Source organism: Macadamia integrifolia, chromosome 6 (assembly GCF_013358625.1).
Source record: "Macadamia integrifolia cultivar HAES 741 chromosome 6, SCU_Mint_v3, whole genome shotgun sequence".
In the NCBI taxonomy this organism is placed as follows: Eukaryota; Viridiplantae; Streptophyta; class Magnoliopsida; order Proteales; family Proteaceae; genus Macadamia; species Macadamia integrifolia.
Window position 1 is genome coordinate 28,446,603 of NC_056562.1, and position 5,352 is coordinate 28,451,954.

Here is a 5,352-nt window from a genome sequence, read left to right on the forward strand (position 1 = left end):
ATGGTTTCAAAAGGATGAATAAAATACAGTATTAATAATGCCTTGTCCAAGTTAATTATTACATAATTCCCCAAATTTTCACTTTTTGTCCAAACCTAAAGACTTGAATGCTTGGAGGATGAATAAAATACAGTATTAACAATGCCTAACCAACATACTGATCACATGTTCTCTGTTACCAATTCCCTTAATATTTTTTTATACTTCTCCCACAAAATAACCACTGGAATCTGTATTAAACAACAAATGTTTGTTGGCTAAAGACACTCAACGCCACCTAACAGAGCAACGTTAGGAGACACTAAGAACACAAAGTATTGCATTAAGCCTTGAGTGCTAATAATAAAATGCAAATCACTTTAGAGTAGAATTGATGCACAAAATTGATACAGCAAGTCCCCTATATCAAAAACGATACCTGGGGTTTCCGCATAAAACACAAACAACAGCCATAACAACATTCCCCCTTTCAACTTATAATGTTAAATATGAAGTTTCGAAGTAGCCCATGAAAGACACATAACACAAAGCATACTCTTTGGGTAACCCATCTATGAGCTCTGAAAATCCACAAAAAAATATAGAGTCCACACCAAGATTCTCAAGTTTCAACTTATGTTCGTGTAAATGTGGCCATGGATCTCCACCATGGTCGTATATCCGAGATTCTATCACTTCCGTAGAGTGATTCAGAAGCGGATAATTGATGCGGAAATGCTCCTCGAAAGCATGAGTAGACAGGAGAACACAAACCGATCAGGTGCTTGGAATTAGGATTCCTAAGTGCAGCTGACGCCAGTGAAGTGAGAGAAAGTGAACAGAGTGCGACGAAAACAGTAGGAAGCCCTAGAATCGAAAGTCTCAGAGCTTCATTCAGAGAGGCGGTGATGAAGAGGGGGTTTAAGCCTTGAGGTTTGAAGGGTTGGATTTTCCCATAGAAGGGTTATTTTTGTTGATATCGACATTGGTAATTAAGGGAGATCTAACCAGCAGATCATCCCCATCCTTTGAAATATTCGAGACCTCCCCAAGAAAGGCCTTCGACCAGGACTGTTGCAGATCAGGTCTGCCGATCTGGAGATACAAGATTTCTCAAAAAATAACCCTAGAAAAACCCAAGTTCGATCGGTCAAATTGCAGAGGCTTTAGAGGTAAACAATACCGAACTCTCCATTCTTGATTTGGGTTGTAGATCAGGGTATTATAAGGTTTATTGAGGTCATGATCCATCATCAACATATCAAAGAAGATGCAAAGAGCTAGGGCATACCTGTTTGAGCGACAACGAGCAGAGATCAAAAGGGGAAACCAAGGTCGATCTTGCTTCTCTTCTCTTCTTAGGCAATCGTGCTTCTCTCTTCGGCGATCGTGCTTCTCTTCTCTGGCGATCGTGCTTCTCTTCTTCGGCAATCGATCTTCTTCTTCTCCAGTTTTATGTGCGCAAAGATGAAAGGTAGAGGTGAAAACGAGGGCGAGTGTATTCCGTCGGTCGAACTTGAGAGTGAAGTCGAGGATTCAAGGTCGATCGTGCTTCTCTTCTCCGGCGAGCGGTCTTCTTCTTCTCCAGCTCTGAGTACGCAAAGGTGAAAGGCATAGGTGAAAAAAAGAGGCGAATATTTTATCGGGAACTTGTCTCTGAAGTTGTAAAATATAGTTAATTTTTTAGAACATTTGGAACGAAACAACATGGACAGAACACCCTTTTGTCGTTCTGTCTTCGGTCCTTCAAATCGTTTTTTTTCCAACTTTTGTTTCAAAAAAACTGAAATACATCATATGGTTGCCAAACAATTTTTGCGTTTTTCTATTCTATTGAAACGGAAAAACGATAGAAACGTTTCTTAAGAACAATACCAAACAGGTCCTAAGTGACTACCACCAAGTTGGAAGCTCATGTTTGATTGCTTGATTTTATAGAGACAGTATCTGAATGTCCCTTTATAGAATATAATTCCTGAATTGTATTCTTGAAAAATAATTGATTGCTTGATTTTATAGAGACAGTATCTGAATGTCCCTTTATAGAATATAATTCCTGAATTGTATTCTTGAAAAATAATTGTTTGGTTATTACGGATTTTTGTATGCTGATTCTATCAGAGTAACTGTTTGGTTACCATTCGTCCTTCCTGTGTTAATTTCGGTTCTTCGTCGGCCTTGTCTTTGTCTTCTTCCTCTAATGCTTCTTGCAAAATAGCTTCAATCACAAACACTGAAGCAGATGAATCATAGGCGCTCTCTCTCTTTTGCAGTTCTCTAAATCGATTCTCTTACTTTCTCTGTGACAATCTCCCTTAGCCTTTCTCATGCCATGGCAGACGAATATGTACATTAATAGAGTTTTATTAGTCTTCCAGTCTTCATTCCTTTTACTCTTATTGTCAATAGTCGTTGATTGTTTTATAATCAAATTAAGATGATGGGTTCTGAGAACCATGGCTTCGAAGAAGCCCATCTCTTTGCATCAAGAGAAGAAATGGAGAGTCTCATCCTTTACGAGCCATCGAATGGGAAATCCTTCACCGATTACCACGGCGCCATGTCTTCTTCTCTGGCTGACACACACCATCCTTTATCTCCGCCCACAGTCGTAGTCGAACCATGCGATGATCCCTTGCGCTCGTCTTCCCTGCGATTATTCGAATGGATTCAAAGCTCCATTCTCCAGATGTTCGTACTTTCTTGATCATACGAACCTAGGGTTTTGGGCGGTACAGAAAAGCTTTGATCATGATCAATGGAAGCATGGCTCTACAAAGAAGATGGATCTTCATTGGATAAGCTAGGGTTTCTGAATACATGTGTGGATTCTGAGCAAGGATTTCTGAAGACGATGGAAGAGCAACTTGGGGCGGTTAGGTGTCGAAGGTTGAAGGAGGATTGGTTTCCTCCTAGCCTCTCTCAAGAATTGCCCCTTTTATACATGGGCAAGAATCATGTGATTTTTATATGAGATCTCCTAAATATCTGAGATCCCCTATTTAGGAGGGGCCCGTTTGATAACGTAACCAGAAACGTGTTTTTGTGTTTTCTTGTTCTCAGAAACACAGAAACGGCATAAATACCGTTTAGTAAAAGTGTCATGTTCCACTTGTTTCTTGAAACATAAATTGAAATTTATAACAATTTATGCTTTAAGAAACATGAATGACGAAACAAGTTTTACTTGTTTCGCTTGTTTCTCGAAACAAAAAAGGTGCTCAAACAATCGATCAACACACCAACTATGAACTCCTTTCAATTTATGCTGTTCATTCGAAGGTTGCTCTGAATGAACAACAGTAGAGAACCCCCTTCCTCTTGAAACATTGAAGCTTCATGGTGCTTCTCCTGCGTACCCGACCACAGGGTGCTCTTCAACTACGGTTTAGGGAAGAACACAGTACGCCTCCCTCATCACCCTATTCGACAGTACGCCTCCCTTCTCCTTCATCTTCCTCGTGAACCCTAGGGTTTAGGGAAGAACACAGTCATCCAGAAGAAGTGAAGATTCGCACCTAAAGAAGAACGCAAGCAGCGGCAGAAATTGAACCTCCTCTATCTCTGAAACCGTACGAATCCTTCCCCATCTTCATCTCGTGAACCCTAGACTGGTCGATCTACTTTTCATCTCGTGAACCCATACGGAAGAATTGCTTTATTCTTGCAAAGATTCGAACGGTTTCAGAGATGTCTCACCTCCAGAGATAAAAGCGAGGTTTCCCCCTCAAATCTGAAGAGTATACCATTCCGAGGACTCTGTTTGAAGCTTCGGCTACTCCTCCCACAACCATATACAAGCATCTGCTCGGTAAGTGATTTTTTTCCTATTTTTCTTACTATGATTTCTACTCTGTATTTTGACCACATGTTTGAGATTTCTGAGTGGTCTGAATGGTTATCAGCCTAGGAATTAACTCTGCTTATGTGTGAATGTCAAAGAAACACATAAATTTCATACTTCGATTACCATATCAGTCAGTACTTTACTAATAAGGACTTCCTGTAGGGTTTCTATGCCACGTTCCTCCTGTTATCTAACATCTGATGCATCATGGTTTAGGTGGTTTTTAACTTGGTATGGATTGTGCTTGTATTCTAATTTTCCTGAATTGCTCATAGTGTTCTTTTGATGTAAGTTTCCCTTATTTGCTCAATCATGGCTGAAGACTCATCTTCTGTTACTGTATTTTGGATGTTGCTCATAATTACAACCTTCACTCTGAAGATTCTTTTGAATTGCTCATATTTACTACCTTCACTTGCATCACTATGCTAACCAGTATGACCAGCTGCCCTGGATTTTAAAACACTGATATTGAACCTGTAAATGGCATGTCTTATTAAAAATCTTTGACTTTTTTTTTTTGTGTGTGTGAGAGAGACAAATTGCTTATTGAAAAAATAAATAAAATAACGGGGTAAAAACCCAACAAGAATCTATATAAGAACACTGATAAGCTGCATACCTTTGCACGGATTTAGAACAATCTCTCTCTCTCTCTCTCTCTCTCTCTCTCTCTCTCTCTCTCTCTCTGTTGTGACAAAAAAGAGGCAGAAGTGACAGTAAGAACCAGAGGAAATGGAGGGCAAAATGAACAAAACAGCTATGCTTGTCATAGACGTGCAGGTCTGTCTCTCTCTCTCTCTCTTGCATTCTATCCTTTGGTTTCCTCTTTTTCCTTCTCAGTGCTCCCTTCTCCCTCTTTTTTGGTTATTCTTGACTTACCTTTTGATATGTTTAAGTACTGCAATTTGCAGCAAGCTCCACTATCTTGTTTCAAATTTTGCTGTTTCAATTCTCATGTTGTCTCCTATATTGAGAGATCTCATGGTAGTTGGGTTCCACTAATCTAAGAGTAAAAAAAAATTGTTAATTTCATGGTTAAAACCTTTTTGTTAGTTCATGACTTTTAACATTTTCAATTAGTGGTGGAGAAAGGTTTCCTTTAGTTCACCATGGAAGCACAATCAACAAAAGAAGAGTTGTTTTGGTATCTGCAAAAGAAACATTGGAATGAAGACAAAAGTTTCCACACACCTTGAGCTTTTGCAGACTTTAAGAAAGTAATTGATCAGCTAACAACAGCCCTTTTTATAAGGTCACCATCAACTCCTTACCCCTTTCTTTTCTCTCATTAGTAGTCATGAATTCTTGCATGAAAGTAAGGGAAATCTCGGATCTGAAAGTCCCAGTAATCAAATGATATCAGCAATCTCCAATCATCACCCTCTCTCTCTCTCTCTCTCTCTCTCTCTCTCTCTCTCTCTCTCTCTCTCTCTCTCTCTCATCAATGAAACTATCTGTTTATATTGGTGCATTTCATGGATTGAAAGTGATGATTGAGGGATCTAGCATTCTTATCTATATTA